The 22,168-nt window shown below is 30.9% G+C and overlaps 1 pseudogene; it reads left to right on the forward strand.

Annotated features, from left to right (window-relative positions):
* The first annotated feature begins 2,039 nt into the window (after positions 1-2,039).
* On the forward strand, positions 2,040-17,208 carry LOC146719880 (protein expanded-like; annotated as a pseudogene).
* The last annotated feature ends 4,960 nt before the right edge of the window (positions 17,209-22,168 follow it).

The raw sequence follows: 22,168 nt of genomic DNA on the forward strand, positions 1-22,168 counted from the left end.
CAAGTTTCGGCTCCAAAGGAAGCGAAATCCTCTCCATATTTTTGCTTCCGTGTCGTAAAAAGATAGTAATAATTTTGCGTCAAGTTTCCGTCTTCAAAAAGCAACTCTAATTTTGATTTTAATTCCGCGAATGTTAATTTCTTCAAAATTCTCGACATTTTCTAAAACGGACCGAGCTTTTCCCCTTAAATTTGCAGCGAGAGTAATCATTTTTTGCTTTCTCATCCCAATTATTCGCAACGGCTATCAAAAGAAATTGGGAGAGGAACTCCCGCAGCTGAACCCTGTCCATCGAATGTATCGGGCTTCAGTTTTAAGCCCGTTTTCGCACGAAAGTCACCGTCGTCTCGCCCGCGTTTATCACGGCACTCGCGGCTATCGCGGCACTCGCGGTACTCGCGCAAGCTAAAATTCAGTCGTGTAATCCCCAGAGCTCTTATATATGAGAAAGGACCTTAAGCTGGTTAGTTGCTGCGAGGAGAATCCTCAATTCGAGCTGGTGCAGGCATGTTCGTCTTCTCTCGGAGAAGAGGCCTCAAAGCGAGCTTGCTGATGGTTCTCGTTCGTGTACCCGCATTTCTCGTATTCTCGGCATTAGTGCGGTCTGCAACGCATCCGTCTCGTCTAGCTCCTTCATCGTTTGTTCATGAAGCGCGTCGCTTGCGGCGGAATGTTGAAATCGTCATTTTGGCGTTCTCTCAGGAAGATGCGATTCTTTCGGTTTTGATCCCGGACGAGCCCCCAAAATGTTGCGTCTCCTCGGGACGCCTCCTCTGCCTCAGTCACTCGCACATCAGTCACTCTCACTCGCGGAGCGAAATAAAAGACACTCGCAAGTAATAGGGAAATGAACTTATATTAGGAAACAATACACGAAACCACTGAAATATAACAATAGTGCATTCGTAATGCAAAGAAGCTCAGGGTCTCGGAAAACGTCCGCACGATGCGACCGCTAGACCAAATCTGTCATGCTCTCCCGAAAACAGAAGAAGACCCTTAGTTGTTTAACAACAACTCCCTTGACGACGATCTCCCGGAAGCGTAAAGAGTTGATCCCGCGAAAAGTATCACCCGATACAAAAGATGTAGATCCAGGGGCGTACACGGGGGCGCACAATATTAATTAAATAAATATTATTGAATAATATTATGTAATTTAATAGAAGGACTTTAAAATTGTATACCCTAATGCAGCATAGGCCTTGATTAAGATAAACAAATTTTAAAATAAAAAAATAAATTACTTTTATTATTCAGATGGCGAGTACCTCTTTGTGGATCCCGAGAAATAGAAACTAAAACAAATATGCCCAAACGAATTGGCGAAAACCTCTCATAACATTGTAAGTATATATTTTCTTATTTCACTTAATTTGGTTACGTATTCCTTTGCAATAATCAATTAAATAAAGTAAAAGAAAATCTAAATAGTTTTGTAGTTTTTTTTAGACTAGTGGCATTTTTAATTCGATGTTTAGTTTAAAATTAGATACAATTTTATATGACAGTTACGTTTACTGTCACGAAAGTATATAAATTTATATTTAATTAAAAATATTATATAGAGATTAATTTTTTAGATGTTTATTTAAAAATCACAGGGAAGTATAATAAATTTTAATTAATTAAAAAATTTTTTAGAATTGTATGTTATTTTAGCAAACAAAATAATATAATATATTATAATTTTATTCTACATAAAAACTGCTTCTGAGATTAGAACTTGTCTCTTTTAATAATAGTATATAGGATCGAAAATTTTAATACAAGTGAAGATGATAATATAATTAGAATTGTCTTCATAAATGTAAGTAAAGATAGAATAAAATGTTTTTATAGTTTAAAGTTTCCATATTGCTAAATATAATAATAATTTATTATTATTTGTTGCATGTATAACAATATATATTTCTGATTATATTTATATATCATTTACAAACCATTATACAGAGCAAATATTTTATGATCAATTTACTGATAGTCTTGTATTCTAACGCTTAATTAATATACATATTATATTATTTTCAGGGTTTTAGATAGCAGTGGGAAGACGCAGCTTTTGTTCTATAATTTTCGAGTTTCGTTTTTATATTGATACGCCATTGCTCTTAGGTAAGACGCAAACATTTTATTTAAAAAATGTTCTTTATTTTATTTAATAATAGTTTGAAATATAATAGAAATCCAATATGTTTACATGTCGATTATCAATAAAGGATGCATTCAAGGAAAGAACAGGAAAAAACATAAATTCGAGTTAATTTGTTAAATTATACATAATTATAATAATAAAATAATATTATTTTGTTTTGTTATGAATATATGTAACTATATATATAACTATATATATATTATATAGTTAGAATCAGGGTTGGATAAGTTAATGATTTTTTAAAACTAACAATAAGTTAAGTTAAAGTTACTTATAAAATTAATTTAGTTAAGTTAAGAGTTGCAGCACTAACAAAAATCAACTCAGTTAAAGTTACAGTTAAGATTAAATTAACTGAAATTAAATTAAAAGTTAATTTTTAAAATATTATTTATATTAAATTAGAATTTTGTTTGTTAATTCTTTGAAAATTTATAATAACAAATAACAAAGAAATTTTGATTTCAAATAAACATACAAATTAAATATATACTTTAATTTAAAAATAATATGTTTATAACTTATAAAAAACAATAATAGTATTTAGAGATAAAAAAATTTAACTTTAGAAGAAGTCAGTAAGTTTAAGGTAAAATACTAGTTAAAATTAAAAAATTAATACATTTTAAATTAAATTTATAATAAAAGTTTTTTGCTTGTATGAATTCAACAATTGACAAAAGAAAGGCTAACTAAAATGACCTACCTAAGGGGAATTCTTGAGCAATGACGAACTCCGACAAAATACAGCACACATATCCAAAACATATGCACAAATACACAACGCACGCACACATACGTACGAATCGTATTTCTAATTATATATTTTTATTACACTTCTAATCCAGATTTAGAGGATAACAGTGCTTTCTTTCGTGTCCTCTAATCCCAGGAAATGGGATTTTTATTTGTACAAAGAACATATGTTTTATATAAAGCACATATTATAGATGGGTTGACAGTTTGTCTGCAATTCGAGATGTTATATTGAGATGAAAATAGATAAGAAAAACTGTTATTTCTCATTTTTTATATCAAATCGAGTTTTCCTTGAGATTATTGATGCATGTATTGCAATCGTAGAGAAGCATTTATATTCTAACAAATTAATGCAAAGAAATCCTAGAAGTACGAAAATATACGGCTGTGTCGATAAAACAGATAATCGTGAAGGATCCGCTTAATTCAGGATATCAAACAAAATTTATTATTAACAAATAGAAACATATCAAAACAAGTTATTGCAACTGTTTCAACTATACAACATCTTCCTCATTACATTAAATTTTATAATTAATACATAATAAATTAAATAAAAGCAATAAAACATTTGAAAACAAAAGATTGAAAAACCAAAGATTAAAAACGTCTTGTCTAAAAGTATATGTTAACTCGCATATTGATAATTAGTTTATGTTGTCTAAAATGTTTCGCATGTTACAAATATAATTAATAATTAGGACCATGTTTCAATAAAGAAAGAAAAAACTGTCAGCTCAAATTTGTTCGTTAATAAGCGAAAAATAAGGCAGTCCGATTCTTTAGGAGTCAATCTTTTAAAATTCTTAGCTCGGTCCGTGGTTGAAATATTTACTATTGATGGGTGTGAATGTTTTACTAAAGACCTTTTCGAATTTTCAAAATATAATTATATAATAAACTTATATGTATCGGAATTTTCTTCAGATTTATTGTTATATTTAAATCGTTCTTAGGCCTTAGTTATGTTGATATGTTGTTAAGAGACAGATAAAACTATAATGCCTGATGATAAACCGATATAAATAACAATATTTTAAGCATGACTCACCTAATGACTCACCCAAGAACATCAAAATAATTCTACCAAGTAACTCAATCAGTGTCTTTATTTAAATTAATGTTATTTTTTGTTCTTTAATGTGTAACATTTCTGATATTTTTAATCTTTTATGATAATTTTTTCGTGATCTGCTATCCTAGTATTTTCCCAATCGAATGCATGTGATTAATTCAATATATATTCACGGAGCACTAAATGGTCTTGTTGAATCCAATTTGATATTTTTCTTGTGTTCTTTGAGCCTAGTGCACAGTTGTCTTTTCGTCTGTCCTATATATGCTGCATCACAATTCTTGCAACTTATTTTGTAAATGACATATTTGAATTGTTCGAAAGATGATTTTTATCTTTTTGTGTAGTGATAATACTATTTAATTTTTTATGCAAGCTTATTTTATCTTGTTGATATCCTATTTTTATCTTATTGTTAGATTTTGATCGCTGACGACAACTAATTCTGAGATTTCCTCAATGTAAGGTATCGCAACAAATTTGTTATTAATATCCTCCGTATATTATTACTATTCTTCGTGTTATTTAATTCTATTACATTTAGTTTATTAAAAATAAGATAGTTTATTCTAGTTAAATTTCTATAAACATGAGATTGTGAGGGTATCGTTGATCAGCAATGTATATTTATGATAAATTCCAAATTTTTATTGTGAAATATACATTTTAAATTAACTATAAGCTAAGTTAAAAGTAACTTTTTATTAACTTTTAACTAATTAACTAGTTATTACCCCAACTCTGCTAATTTCAATATAAATATTTTATATTTGCAACTCTCAATCTGTACAAACGCTTACAAACAAACAAACATTATAATTCATTGATTGTGTATACAATACATATTTTCCACTTATTAATTATTAATTAAGTTAATTTTTGATGACTCATGTTGCTTTCAGCGATGAGACAACGAGACATCATTATTATCTGCAGTTACGTGACAATGTCGTCAGACATGGCGGCGGAGTGGAGAGCCTCCATCCTCATCATCCCCTTCACAATTCATCCATCATTACGTCACTATTCGCCCTCGCTGGACTTGCTCTTCAAGCTGATCTTGGCGACTATTCGAAGGAACGGCATAGACCACACGCAGGATCTGTCGGCTACTGCAAATTCACAGATTATCTCCTTCTCATGTAAATTGAAAATTTGAATGTTTTGCGTGGCATAATAGAAAAGATATTACAAATTAATGTGAAAATAAAAAGAAATATATTTATTAAAGTGATTTTGAAACTGTTCTGTTTTATCAACAAAATGATTATTTTTGCGCACGCTTTCCTTTTTATTGATCGAATTGAATAATAAATGCTTTTCCATGATTAAAGTACATATAGAAACAAATCGGGGACCTACCGATTTATGTTGAAAACAAAAAATTAAATAAAATTTTTAGGATTATCTTAAGGGGATGTTGGAGATGGTCTGTCTTACCGAATGCAATTAGCGATATCTGCAAAAACTTTTTATTAACTATAGCAGATCAATAAATCCCTTTTTTACGATTAAAATATTTATAAAAACGGTCTTCGCTAATTATAATTTCATGTAAAAACAACAAAAAAGTTAAACTAATTACAGATTTGTTATCGACTTGTTTGGTATCAAACTCGTAACAATAATTTATTTAATAAAAAAGTTCTCGTCTGTGCATAAAAATATAGCTAGCGAGAAAGGTAAACTTAAAGGAATATTAGTGAACAATTAGAAGTGAGATTGTATCGTCACTCCGGCATCCCTTTAAAACTTAAGATATGTAAATATATTTTAGTCATCAAATCCGAGATTTTCATAAAAAAAAAATAATTATGACTCTAAACTTGAATTTTTTATTTTATAATTGCAATTGGTAAAACTATACATAAACCTTAAAAAAAAAATTAGATGCAGTTTTAATGACTTTGACTTTGACCTTGGTGTTACGGGTCACAATTCTAATAAGTATTCCCCAAAAGTATTTACGCGTCGTACGCTCAATTGTTATATTAATTATAAAAATTATCGAGATGACAATAATTTTACAATATGTATTCAAATTAAAGTAATTGGGGCTGGGATTTTTATAAAGTTTTAGCTTATAATTTTTATAATTTAAACGAACACACTCTTGCAGATATGTCTTGAGTCGAACATGCTCACTGCGCTCGCAGTCCAACATAAGGAGAACAGTGGACTCTCCAGAGAGGAGGCAGAGTTACAATACATTCGAGAAGCAATTCTGTTGGAGGCGGCCGCTCAACGCTCATTTATATCGGTTACGTCGAAACAAGAATGAGGCGGGACCTGGACGCATACTCCTCGCAATCTGCGCCCGTGGAGTTCGTATTTATACTGAAGAGAAAAACGCCGCGCATCTTCGCTTGGAACAACATCGGCAAACTCTCCTTCGATGTAAGTTAATATAATCTCTAAAAACTCACCTTTAAAAAAAGGTAAAAAAAGGCGACCAGTTAAGGGCACGCCATTAACAAAAATTATCCATTGCAAACCCATGTAGAATCCTATCCTATTGCAAAACCCATGTAGAATCCTATAAAAAATTAATCATTGCAAACCCATGTAGAATCCTAGGCAAAATTAACCATTGCAAACTCATGTAGAATTGTATTAAAAATGATCCATTGCAAACTTATGTAGAATCCTACATTGCAAACCCATGTACAATAGAATTGTATGAAAAATTATCGATTATAAATTCATGTACAATCGTAACAAAAGTAATGAAATAAAAAAAAAAATTGCGCCAAGTGAAAGTAGAAACTTGTACCAGTGGAAAATTAAAGTTGCAGACATATATAGAGTCGTATAATGAATCAGTAAAAATTTAAATTTGCAAATGTAGAATCGTACCATAAAAAAACTTATCTTTTAAAAAAAAAGATAAACAAGATGCCAAGTCCATGCGCCATGTAAAAAGAAATAAAAAAATTTTAGTTAAAAAAACTGGGCGCGCTGCTAACAAGGGACATGTCACAACTGTCCGGAACCGATTTGATTCTCCTTGAAATATGTTGTTAAATACACAAATCTAAAAGACACGTATTTTTTATACGTGCGCAATTTGAGTTTTAAGGGGTGAAACACCCCTTTAAAGAATAACGGTATTTTTCTTTAGGATCAAATATCTGCTAAACTATAAGAGATATAAAGAAAAAACGTACAACAAATTTTAATGGCTTGAAGAGTACTTTAAAAGTTATATGAACAAAAATTTTTTTTTTTTTTTTTTTTTAAAAAAACCCTCACCACCTAATTTTTTTTTTCAAAATTAAAAATTTTGTTTTACCTAATTTAAAGCTTATTTTTTTCCAAATTCAACCATGTGTAATAAAGTTATGTTACGAAATATCATTAATTAATGAAAGACTCGTATATATTAACAAAATTTAAAAAAAGGTAAATATTGTAGACCAACTAAACGAACAATTAAATAAGATCTAAAGATTTATTAATAATTAAATAATTAAATTCTCATTCCGTTAGAGAAACAATATACAGCGTAAACGTTTCGACTGTACTACAGTCTTTTTCAATACGTAAAAATCAAATATTAAAATACAAAGTTAAATATTAAATACAAAGTTGGTTAAACATTAAATTACAAAGTTAAACGATTCTTCGCTGATGACCAATAGATGAATAAGCCGATTGGTCTAAAATTCCAAGTTTTGCGACATTTAATCATGCTGGGGATATTTTACGCGAATTAAATTAATGTCAAATAAAATTGAATATCCTTATGCATATATTATATACATATATAATAAATAAGTTATATATATATATATATATATATATATATATATATATCATGTCAAATTATATGAAACATATATTTATATACATATATGAAAAAATACTTATTTATTATATATGTATAATAGTATATTAGCTAACAAGTGCGGGGGATCGTAAATCGGCCGAGAGTGCGGAAGTTTGGCGCACGAGGCGAAGCCGAGTGTGACAATCTGCACGATTAATCGATTTATGACCCGCACATGTTGGCTATGATATTTTGTGTGACCGCTGCGTGGAAAGGGACCCTTTCTAAAATCTCATTATGTGGCGGAAAGGGCGACTTTTCGCGCGCCGACTGCACAAATGTATATAATTATATATATATATATATATATATATTTATGTTATATATATAAGAAACATTTATTTATTATATATGCACAAATTTATATAATTATATATAAAAAGTACTTTTATCTAATTAAATGTAAGGACATATTTCATATATAATTTTGCGAATATATGTATTATTTTATATATTTTTATATAATTTTATATTGTTATAAGTAAAAATTTATCACTTGTTCGATTGAAGCAATCAGTTTTATAAATTACTCAATAATATTCCTATCTTTCAAAATATAATAAAAAATAGTTAGATGCTCTCTCTCTCTCTCTCTCGCTCTCTCATCCTCTCTCTCTCTCTCTCCTCTCTCTCTCTCTCCCTCCCCTCCCACTCCCCTTTCTCTCCCTCTCTTTCCCCCCTTTCCCCGTCCTCTCTTATCGTAGTGTTTATTACAAGTTCAATGTTTATTGAAAATACTTTGTATTTTATATTCTTCAATATAAATTGCTTTCTAATTTTTTGTTTTTGTTGTATCCTTTTAATTATGTTAATATATAAAAGATTTTAATATATAAATTTAAATTACTTTTTATAAATTTTTATAATTATAAATCTATAAATTGTTACAAATTTAATTATTAAATATAATATATATAAATATATATATATATATATATATATATATATATATATATATATATATATATACGCGAGGGCAGTCCGATAAGTACTTAGCCTCATCGCCCGATGGTACCAGTATCGCAAGAGAGTTTTACTATCGTGTAGTACATTCTCGTAGACGGCTACTGTCAAAATTTCAGTCGACTCGTAGTTTTGTTTTGACCGCGTGTGGAAGCGGGCGTGTCCGCGGATTTTAGAAAAATGGAAAAAGAGCAATATCGGTCGGTGATTCGATTCTTGTTTCTGAAAGGGAAATCGCGCTCCCAGTTTTTTTAACTAAAATTTTTTTATTTCTTTTTTACATGGCGCATGGACTTGGCATCTTGTTTATCTTTTTTTTAAAAGATAAGTTTTTTTATGGTACGATTCTACATTTGCAAATTTAAATTTTTACTGATTCATTATACGACTCTATATATGTCTGCAACTTTAATTTTCCACTGGTACAAGTTTCTACTTTCACTTGGCGCAATTTTTTTTTTATTTCATTACTTTGTTACGATTGTACATGAATTTATAATCGATAATTTTTCATACAATTCTATTGTACATAGGTTTGCAATGTAGGATTCTACATAAGTTTGCAATGGATCATTTTTAATACAATTCTACATGAGTTTGCAATGGTTAATTTTGCCTAGGATTCTACATGGGTTTGCAATGATTAATTTTTTATAGGATTCTACATGGGTTTGCAATAGGATAGGATTCTACATGGGTTTGCAATGGATAATTTTTGTTAATGGCGTGCCCTTAACTGGTCGCCTTTTTTTACCTTTTTTAAAGGTGAGTTTTTAGAGATTATATCATTCATTTTTGTATATTTTTATGACCGGAATAGAACAATTATTAAACATGTTTATCTAAACTTCTTTGCTTAAAATGATGTGTACAATCATATCCTAGAATCCTGATCATTCCTCCTAAAGCACCCTATTTATATAAATTTACCCATATGTGTGTGTGTGTGTGTGTGTGTGTGTGTGTGTGTGTGTACTAATGTCGAGCATTTTTTATACATTTTCTATTATATTTAGATAAAAGTTGCAGGATTTCGAAAAAGAAAAAGTTGACACAGACTTTTTCCTAAACGGCGATTTTCAAGGTTATTTAAAGGTCACTTATATTTTCAAAATAGAATTACCTTAATTTTTCTCATATAAATCGATTCCTCGCAATATTTACTATAAAAAGTTGTAAAGGTATAATTTTTACATAATCTTACATAAACTTCGAAATATTACAAATATTTTATTCTATGAAATATTTCAGTTTATGTAAAATTATGTTAACTATCTTTTAAATTATTCACTTTTAGCCATCTTACCCTTACAACCTTTTATAGTGAATATTGCAACAAATTGGTTTATATATATAATATATATATAACATCAGTTATTATTAATTGATGTTTACATTTATTTTTAGACTTACTAGAGCTCTAATGCTCCACATTTTTTGCAAAAACTGTTTATTCTACAGATTTCAAATATGCTTTTAAATGATGATTGAATATTTCCTTTTTTTAATTATTTTTATTATTATTTTTCAATCTCAATCAACTTTTATAACTTTATGCCAGCACGATACAAATACATGTGTCTTTATTTTTTTATTATTTTCATTATTATTTTTCAATCTCAATTAACTTCTATAACCTTATGCCAGCAGGATACAAATACATGTATGTCTTTATTATTGTATCAACTCTTGTCTTTTCCATGTAACCATGTCTTCATAGTTTGAATTATCCCTTCATCTTCTCAATCTTTCGCAGAGATTTAATTAATTAAATACACTTCACACGAAATAAAGTTTGCTGGAAGATATACAGCAAACGATAACTGTAAAAACATGATTACGTGGAAAGAACAAGAGTTGGTACAGTAAAGGCAAGTAAGTAAGTACATGTAATGTATCGTATTGGCATAACGCTATATCCGCGGAGCAGATAATGTGGCTGTAGAGGTAGTCTGCAGTGCAGCTAATGTGGACGTAGATGTTGATTGAGATAATTGTCTAATATAAAATAGAATTTAAAAATTTAGTTTAAAAAGCTGTTGCATATATAAATAAAGTTTATTTTTTCTAAATTTGGAATATGTTTAATTAATTAATTTTTTAAGTTTATGTTTAATAAATTTTTTAAGTCTGTATTCAATAATTTTATTCATTTGATAAATACATGTATGTCTTTATTTTGATATGTTTAATATAATTAGAAATTCATTATTAATTAGATATGTAAACTATAAATTCATATATATTTGAAAATATATGTGAATATTTAAATTTTTATCTTCTCCTTCCTCTCCTTCAATCTCTTTAATATCAATATGTGTATGTGTGTACACGCGCGCACATTTGTACGTATTTATTTAATTATTGGATAGTTGAGAGTACTTAATTGATAAAAAATTATGACAATAATAATCCTTGTTTTTTTTTTCTTATTATATACTCAGATTTTTTTGTCTATCTTATAAGATAAACACTTTAGAGATTGAATATTTCAAGTAAACTAATTGTAAGTAAATTTCACATTAATGCATATAGATGTTTAATCATGAATGTACTGAATAAGTACACAAGACGAACAGTGAGTGAGTGAGTGAGAATGAGAGAGTGTGTGTGTGTGTGCGTGTGTGTGTGTGAGAGAGAGAGAGAGAGGAAGAGAGAGAGAGAGCGAGCGAGAGCTCATCTAGCTCGAGCGCTCGCTCTATCTCTCGCGCTCTCTCTCGCTTCATCTCTCTCTCGCTCTCTCTCTACTCTCTCTCTCTTCTCTCGCTCTCTCTCTTTCTCCCAACATCACCCCGCACGCTGCCGATATGGCGGAGCGCCACTATCGCCATCTGTTGTAAAACGTGCGAGATGGACAAAATTACCACTACATGCATCTTGCATGTGTTGTGTACGTGTGATATATGTGTGCGCATGTGTTGTATACGTGTGAATACGTGTAGCACGATACTACTATGTATGCGTGGTCGATGATGATAATGATGATGATAATGATGATGATAATGATGACGGGGACGTTTCTTAATAGAAATTTTTCATATTTCGACTTTGCATTTATATATCTCTGCTTACAAATCACGTAGAGCAGAAATAAAGACACTTTTATTATATAATTCGAACTCAATCTATCGATTAAGTCTAGTATAAACTCGATTGCTTCAGCCATTATTGAGGATTCGAAATATTATAAAGACTCAAATGTCCGACTCGCGTTAAGATACACGGTGTCTCCGCTACGCCCTTAACTGGTCGCGAGACACTACCGTGTCTCTTGATTTCTATAAATGCTTTGTCATTACTACTTAATCACTGTAACATTAAATTATGACTAAAAAAGCCCAAGTAGCAAATGACATTATTTTGACGTCTAATGATATCATTCGCCGTCAAAAAGACGTCTGTTACTTGGAAACCTTTGATTGGCTAACTAAATCTCTCTTCCATTTTTTTCTCCACCAATACACCCTCCATTCCTGACCCATCAAAGAAATATATTATTGAAAATATATTTATTCTTTGTATATTTATTAGTTTTCTGTTGTAGGTTTCTTTTTAATTAAAGTTTTTTTGTATATTATTTACGCATATTCGTAAAAATTGCTTTTATTTTTTACACAGCGCAAAAAGTTCGAAATTCGAGCGGTTGATCAGCCACACAAACTCACTCTCTACAGTGGCTGCGATGACAAGAGTAAACACCTTTTGGGACTTTGCCGTGACACTCATCAATTTTCCATGGCTATAGCACCTAAAGTAAATGAAGCTAAGAGACAAGAAGAAGAAGGTGAGCTCTTGCTGTGTTATTCTTTTAGGGGTAATTAGAGATGAAAAAACACAGGATGTATCTAAATAAGTGCGAACAATTTTAGGAGATGATTCTTTATCAAAAATTAAGAGAGGTTCTCTAATTTTGTCTTTTCTCCTTTTTTTTAAAATTTGCGTTAAAAAATTAAATAAAACACTTAAAAAATAAATTATAATAATATAATTGAATATGATTTATAGAACGGAAAATGTTGAGGGATTGTTACATGTATCCTACCCAATGCAAGCTGAGCTTAAAAAACGTGCGGTGCGCGCAGCGACCAACGAATTTCTGTCATTTCGAGTACATCCTCAAACACTACTTCCGGTATTGTCAGCGATCGGGTGCACAGTGAAGACGAACCGGATACTGCACCTGCATCAACAGAATGTTTGCCACATCTTACCGAAACGGCGTCTTATTCGACCGCGCAAAGTAGAATCTTAAACTGCACGAATGTGGAAACGGACGGTTGCTCTGTACCTTCTCCTGTTATCGACGGTAAGCTTACTTGATAACAGAAATTTTATTTTAAAAAAGCACAGAACTAATACAACATACTTCCACATTATATGGAGTAAAATCGCTCCCGCAGTCAATCTACATATATCATTTTATCATTTATGTTTAAGATAAATAGATAATAGATGATAGATAAGATAAATAGATAATAGATGATAGATAAGATAAATAGTTTAATTAAACATTATATGTTTTAGTTTTATTAATATTGTACGGCCCTGATCCAGGTGATTCTAAAGTCGTCCTGTTTTACCGACAAAATGATATTTTTGCGCACGTTTTTCTTTTATTGGTTGAATAAAATAATAAATGCATATCCACGATTAAAGTTTATGTAAAAACAAAGCAAGAACATATCGATTTTATGTTAAAAACAAACAAAAATTTGAAAACTAAAAAATTGTTTATACAACACTTTTATTTTATACATATTATTGGAATGAAAATGATTACTAAAGGAAAATTCCAGAATAGAGAGCATAACTTGGTTCCGACGAGAGTGTAGAATAAATATAGAACCTATAATGTTTTATTTACTTGACGTGGCTTTTTATAATTATGTGCAGATTGTTCATGTACACATAATTTAAACATAATTGCATGACTATTTTTAGAGTTTGATGATTCCGGTGTCAATTCCACGTTGATGGAGCGTTTGCAACGAACACTATGATGGCTACCGAAGGTTCACAGTGCAGCAGCAGCTGCAGCACAATTGTCATCGTTAATACACCTACGAGCAGGCCATCACAAATGCGTCGCACTTCAGCAACTTCTAGCTTGGAATTAGGCTATTCACACACGGGCACAAAACTCCGCAAGTTCCTCGGAAACAGTCAGTTACCCTAGCACTATTTACGACAGGTGTAAAAAGACAGGTAAATATAATCTGATTCAGTTCAGTAAACGGTTTTGCAAACGATCGAGGTACCAGTTTTAAATTGCCAGAATCTAGCTGAGCTTCTATTCTAGCATTTCCTTTAAATCCACACTTTTAATCTAATGAAGACTAAATCAATATTTATATATAAGGTGATAATAAAATCTAAATAATATTTTTTTAGGTACTGATATTGCGAGCGAGACAAGTGGTGTATACACATTGAGAAGCAATGAAATCCAAGACGAAAAGAATCGGCGATAATTTATATTCACCTACTGGCGAGACCAATGTTTCTTCAGCGGCAAGCGATGTTTGTGCTCTCAGTTGCATTCAATCTTCCACCGACGAGGCATCTGTTACGGTCCGTTTTTTATACCACTCACAGCGGGTTACAGTCCGAAAGTAGTGACGCTTATACCGTTGGCACAGAAGATCAGGAACCCATATACAGCATTTGTAAAGATGATGACGAGGTCTCTCTTAATCAACGACTCGAGGACTCGCGCTCGCGCAGCAACAGCATACTCAGCGCGGGCAGCTTCCGTGGCGACGGAAGTGATCCGTCCAGAGCGAGGCCGCTTTTATCGGCCGACGAATTATCAGACCTGATAGTCGGTCGATATCCCCCGCGTAAGACCATTAGCAATTCCATGGATTCGGATTGCGATTACTGACTATGCCACCGTCTCCGCCACCGCCACCGCAATCGCAGCCCATTTAGCGCAGACGGAGATCGAAAACTATCTCTGCCGCCGCCATATCCGATCGAGAATATCGATTACGCGACGATCAATGTTCAGAAAAAATCGAACATATCGGAATTGGATCGAGAACGGGGACCACCGCCGCCGCCACCATCGTATAATATGATTCGAGATGATTTTATTCTATTGCCACCTAGACGGATCAATCCTCCGCCACCTTTGTACACTTCACATCGAGAAAAATTCAGATACCCCCGCCTACGCCGCCGCGAAAACGACGCGATAACCCCACGAGAACCGCCACCGCCCCCGCCACCTTATCCCGATGTATCAACGGTGTCCGGTTCAACTCGGAGGATTGCAAAAACTTGCATCAACGATCTCGCAGCAAATCTTTCATTCACCAAAACCACCGCCTAGGATCCAACCTCCCACTTATCCAGGTGATAAAATGAACCCACTCCGGTACATGCCCCGGTTTGCCGCTCTCGTGGTAAATTCGCACAATTATCTGGATGTGCACGCTCTCAAAACGGTCCGGTACTCCTGCCGTATTTGGCAGCACCACCACCTCCGCCACCGCCGATGATACATCCGCGACAGCCACCTCCGCCACCATCGCCGCCACCAATCGGTCACCGTCTAGCTTGGCGACTGTCTACCGAATCAGGTTACCCGATCGCAGATAGAGCAATACAAGCAGCGCTTTACTCGGACGTTGACTACGTTATGTTTCCGCTGAAGGATCCAGCAGTTGTCGAAACAAGAGTACATCGACGCCAAGCAGGGTTCCCTTCTGGCCGCTATGGCCGTCTGTCCGCCACCGCCGTATCCATCCTTTAGCAAATCTTCAGTGATGTATCGTAGCACTCCGTATCTTCCCGGCTCCTCCCCTTCCTCGCAATCCAAATACGCGTCTAATCAGAATTTGAGCGATATCGGCAATCCCGGTAATTATCTGATGCATATCATCTGGAACAGTCATTATGCAGTTAGCACAAGCTCACTGTACAGTGGGGCGACTTGTTCATCCAGCCACAGTCTCAGAAAAGAACCCACTCACATCTGTGTGATCCCCTCATACATTGCACGCATTTTCGCGGACCAGAAGGCGTGATGAGAACATTCTCAAATTGGACATCCCTGTAGCAAATAAAATGCAATCTCTACCGCAATTCAAACATCGTAGGGTTGCCGCCACCGCCACCACACCGCCTTATGAAATACAGGTATAAAAAAGTCAAAGATATAAAAGACGATTAGCTCATATTTACTACAATTATTATTTTCATTTAACTCTTTATTGGCTATACAGAATAAAAAGTTTCTTTACTAGAATTAAGGTATTCCATAATAACAAATCGGGGCTACTACATATGTATATAATAACAAGAAAAGCTATATATAGTATATTGGCTAACAAGTGCGGGTGATCGTAAATCGGTCGAGAGTGCGGAAGTTTGGCGCACGAGGCGAAGCCGAATTGGTTACGATATTTTGTGTGACCGGTGCGTGGAAAGGGAGCCCTTTCTAAAATCACCATCATGTGCGAAAGGGCGACTTTCCGCGCACCTGTCGCACAAAATAATTAGTTTTTCTATCGATCTTTTGTATTGAGTCAATCTAACTTAAAATAATAGGACTGTAATTATTAGCTTTCTTGGTTGTTTATAATGCACATATAAATAGTCCAGATATGTTATTATGAATACTTAAGTCTAATTAAAGGATTTTTCATTCTGTACAGCCAAGAAATAAGTTAAAATAAAAATAATATGTGCCGATTAATAGAAACGTCAGATTAACAAAACGTCTAAAATAGGGACATAAGACGTCTTAAGGAGTCAGTAAGATGTATTTTAGACATCATATTAAAATATGTCTTTAAGACGTCAATAAGATATCTTCAAGATGTCTTATGTTTTGTTTTTAGACGTTGATGTTGTTTGGCAACAGTCAGCATCCCCTTAAGTTTATTGAGAAATAATTATCTCTTTTATGTGTTCTAGAATCTTGATAAAAATCAACCATTACCAATCAGTTTCTTCGATAACGACTCCATCATTGATCACAAAAATGAATAAAACCTAACAAATCTAGCAACGGCAATGAAAGATAGTGACGAGGGAAAGACCGACGATATGTTAGACATCCGAACACTTCGCGAGAAAAGTCGCAACTTGGATTTACCATTAATTGCCGCACTGTGCAACGATCAATACTTGTTGAAGCAAACGAAGGCCGTTGTCTTGCCGAAGCATCCTAGCGAGGCCACGTCTACGCCAACATCCATGAAGAAAGCATACGGGGCAGCAACGGAGCGACCTTGAGCAGGAACAAGTATCCGGTGAGCGGATTATCAACAACACAAATTCAGAAATCATCTAGGAATCCTCGACGAGCACTCATAAGCATCTTTCCGAAGCAAAGAGTAGTCCTTATAACGGCAATGCTTCTATTACAGGGATTTCAACGAATAAGAAAGACTTCACATCTCATTCCTAACGTAATTCTTAATGTCTCTTCTCTCTCATTTAGGATAAAACTTACATTTTATCATAATCTCATGATGTATCGCATTATTGCATTAAGGTGATCCTAAATTCCGTCTTGTTTTATCGATAAAACATTATTTTTGTGCACTCTTTTCTTTTTATTGGTTGATAGAATAATAAATGCTTTTCCACGATTAAAGTACATATAGAAACAAAGCTCGAACCTACCGATTTTGTTAAAAACAAAAAGAAATTTTTAATTACAAATAAATAAAAAATTAAAATTAAAATTAAAAAAATTTAATTTAAATTTAAATTTAAAAAATTTGAATTAAAAATTAAAAAGCATTTATTATTCTATTCAACCAATAAAAGAAAAGGGTGCCCAAAAATTATGTATTATCGATAAAACAGGACGGGATTTTAGGATCCCTTAAGTTTCAACCAATATAACTATAGTACAAGGTATATACGGTAAGGAAACGTATGACAAATTAAAACTATCGTTCCGGCAAAACCGTGCTTCTCCAACTCAGAGTGCCCATTTTATTTGTTCGCTGCATTTTTCTTTAGTCGAATGACTCTTCCAATGACAACTAAAACGATTGAGTGTCCAGATCGTGTATATAAATTGCTCCTGAATGATAAACATAAAACATTTCAATCATTTGTACTATTCATTTATTATAGAGCTTTTGTTGTAATTACATCCCAATAGCAACTGACGTCATTGAACATCAAAATGGCGTCATTTTTGAGATTTAATGACGTCGTTTGGCATCCAAAATGGCGTGTGTTTATATTATCTGGGATGTGTTTGCGCAAAAAATTGCTTTTTTAATATACAACATTCTTAATAGTTAACTTTTAATAGTTAAGTGGCATTAAGGACTTCAAAAATGTTTATGACCTTTTGCTCAATTATACGACTGGTACAGAGATATACGAATAAAAATTCGATTTATACGCCCCGATAAAGGCGGCACTAGTCCCGCTCATTATTGTTAAGGTAAAACTGTAGAGTTTATTGGCCATTATGTGATCAAATCATATTTATATTTTAAAAATTGATGATTGAGAGAGTTATACGATTTTATAAGTTTATTAATTAAAAAAGTTATTTCATTTAAAAAAAAAAAAAAAATATATAGATATATATATAGTATGAGATACTAAACTATGTGTTGCGTTTATGTTATCAAGACGCAAGAGCAATTTTTTTTGTTTGAAAAAAGGAATGTTTTTTTATAATAATATTTTTTCTAAATTTTAATTATATTTATCAATTTTATAATTTTTACTATTAATTTTTATTATTAATTAATTAATATTTATTTATTACTAGGTTATTAAACAATATAGGTCTCTAAACAAAATTTTTTGAGTTAGAATTGTTCGAACAATTCAATTAGAAACGTTCGAGTTTTGTTATTTGAATAGTTCATATAAAATCAATTATTAAATTTACAATGTCTCTTTCTCTCTTGCTCAAATGTTGAATAAGTCAGAGGTCAAGGATTATTTTGACTAAATATAATATTGCAAATAATAAATTCTTTTATTAGTAATACATACGTTTGGTATATGTATTATAAAAATTAACAATTTATTTACAATGTCACAATTCGTTCTTATATGAGCACAAAACATTTTAATACGCAGTATTAAGATGTTTATGTCAATTTATTAATTAGGTCTCAAAATCACCTAAGATCATATTTAAAATGATTTTGAATATATAAGAATGAATAACTAGCATGGTATAATTTAATTTATTCAAAATTGATCAAACTGTTCAGATATATTTTTCAAAAAAAAATTCTAATAGGAATAATTTAAACTTGAAGATTAAGCTGTTTAAATTCTCAATTATCAAAAAATTAGGCATATTAGCAAAAAGAGAATTAAATAAAAATAAATCAAAATAAAATAACTTTACTTGCATTTTATAATATACTATTCTAAACAATTAAGAAACTGGCGTCTATAAATATAATTATCATCTAGTAATTGATTATTTTAAAACTGTATAGTATACAATTTCGGGAGACAAAAAAGATATATATATATAGAATATAACATTTTAATCGTAAATATGTTTGTGATTTATTAACGATTCTGAAGCTAAGGAAATATCATTTAGATGGCCAATAATATATAGTTTATTTATGTTATAAAAAGGAAACGGATTTCCTTAGATAGAATAAGCACGAAGAATTATATCTATAATTTGAAAAAGACATACATATATATTGTAATGAAAAAATAGTATACCCCTATATTAGAATGTATTTTCAGGAGTAATATTTATTACCGACCAGTTTCTTGTCCTTATATATTTTAATATTTTAAATCAGTGCTTGTTTTATAGTACTATTATTAAAGTATCTTTTGTAAGTGACATATGATGCTGTTATATAGTATAATTGATTTTTGTATTTTTATAATCAATGTAGCTTAATATTGTATAAGCTACTATAAATTCACTAACAATAAAGAGATGTCATGAAATTTATATATATTAAGTTCCCAGGTATTTTATTGTAGAATGCATAACAAAAGTAATACTATTATGTTATATTGAGAAAGGATATGTCTCAATATCTAATCGAAAACTCAAAATAAATGTGATTTTTTATATAAAAAGTTGTAAGAAAGAAATTAATCAAAAGTTTGCTAGTTTATGCAATATATAATACACAATAGATACTATTTTCCTAAATTATTTCAAATGTTTATAGAATATATAATAAATGTCTGTCAAATTAAAGAACTCATTAAATTATTATATTATTTGCAATTACATATGTACAATTCTGATATAATTTGAATCATATAATAATATACTATATACTCAGAATTATGAACAAAAATTAATAAAACAATTTAATCGTAAAATAATAAAATAAAAAATAATATTAATTGTAGTTTAAGATTTTAATATTAAAATTATACTTTTCTGTACATAATATTATAATATACAACGATATATATGACTATTAGAATTTTTTATGTAAAAATCTCGTGAAATTCGTTTATAAAATGCATTATTTCACTATAAAAAAGTAATAAAATCTTTGCAATAAAAAATAATTTGTAGAAATATAATTTTTGTGTCACTACATACATATATTTTTATTGTTTTGTATACATCAATATGTAGTTGATTGTGATTGGTTGGCCATACAAGAAAAGGTTCATTTCGTGATATTTTTTCTTAAAACAGTATAACTTTATCAAAAAAAGACCGTAAAATATAAATTTATTTAAGAATAAATGTGCTTGAAAATTCATACATTTTTGTACTAAAAATCTTTTGAGCCATATGCAACAGTTAAAAAAAACTTTTTTTTCCCCCATTTCTCAACGTTTATCTTAAAAGTTCGTTATTTTGTAAAATATTTTTTGTAATTTGACTTTTTGAGTTGTAAGAAAAATGTTCATTTTATTGCGGTTGAATATTATTTATGATTAGAAAAATTATAAGTAAAAAATAGAGATTTTTAAATTTATATCTATATTGTATGTGAAAAAAATGCCTATAGAAGAGTATAGAACTTATGAGGCCCCTTTTTGAGCGGGACAAAGCTAGAGCACACGATTTCATGCCATAAAACATAGCCAATAATATATAAATCAGATTCCAAGAACCAATCAGATACTTGTTTTAGATTTAATATGCTAAGGGGAAACGGAAAATTGAAAAAAATTTAAGCCGAGAAATTTAATGAATTCTTCGTATGCTTAAGTTTTTAGTAATTTCCTTTCCTATAGTTATTAAACTAAAACAAACTATTCTGATTGGTTCTTGAACTTATGGTATGTTATTTATGGTTATGTTTTATGGAATCGATGTGTGCTATAGCCTTAAGGAATAGCTTTTTAATAAAAATTAAGAAATAAATAATCAAATTATTTTATATATGGATGTAATTTAGCTACTTGCCAATAAATAAAATATGTAGAACAATTTGTAATACAGGTCATATTTTGATTTAATTTGGCTATCTGAATATACATATATAGTTGAAGTAGTTTCATTTTAAATTTATGTTATTGGAAATGGGTGTAATGGTTTAATAAAAGAATAAACAGACTTTATATTGCTCAAATATACAAGTTTACAACAATTTGGATATCTCAACATTCTAATATATAGTTTGATAACAGCATATGGATATCTATTAGACTTGAATACATAAACACTTTGAATGTGTAATATATTATTGTTTTAAATAGATAACAACATAAGAAAGCCACATGAGTACATGTGTACATACATATACATTATAAAGATATAACTTCGAAAATATTTAAACTTAGTGGAAAAGAGTTGAATTCACGTCTATTTCACGCTAGTTCATTAAAACAAAGAGATACGAGAAAGAGCTTTAGAATTGATTATAAAATTGCGATTTAAAATCTGATTGATATTTTTAAAAAGCTCACGTTAGAGATCTATAAAGTGTCCCCGCCAAATCAGAAACAAAATCTAGTTATAAAATGTAATTTTAAAGTTCTCGATTTGACAATAGAGAAAATATTTAAGTGAAGAGAGCAGATATAATGTAGTAAACTCAAAATGTAAATAAATCAATAGATATGATTTATTTTAAATTTAAAAACTTTATATCAATAGATATGTAGTAAGTAAAATAGATAGTCATATGAGAAAATAGAAACAATATTTCGAATTTATTAAAACGTAAAATAGAACACTTGTGTTGGGACTTTAGCGCACATAATAAAAACAAATATTTATTTGATTAAATCTATTACCAGTTACTAATTTACAAACAACTATACACACGCACCCACGCACGCACCACGCGCGGCACACATACACATACTAATTTTTCCTACTTCCTCTTTTTACCATCCTTCCTCAATTTCTCCCTCTTACTTATCTTTATTTTTCGTTATGTTCCTAACTCTCTTATCTCTTCTCTTTTATGACTGATCGTTTGGGCACATGAAT

This window comes from Nylanderia fulva, unplaced genomic scaffold, assembly GCF_048542155.1.
Source record: "Nylanderia fulva isolate GAGA-0341 unplaced genomic scaffold, ASM4854215v1 Scaffold828, whole genome shotgun sequence".
Taxonomy (NCBI): Eukaryota; Metazoa; Arthropoda; class Insecta; order Hymenoptera; family Formicidae; genus Nylanderia; species Nylanderia fulva.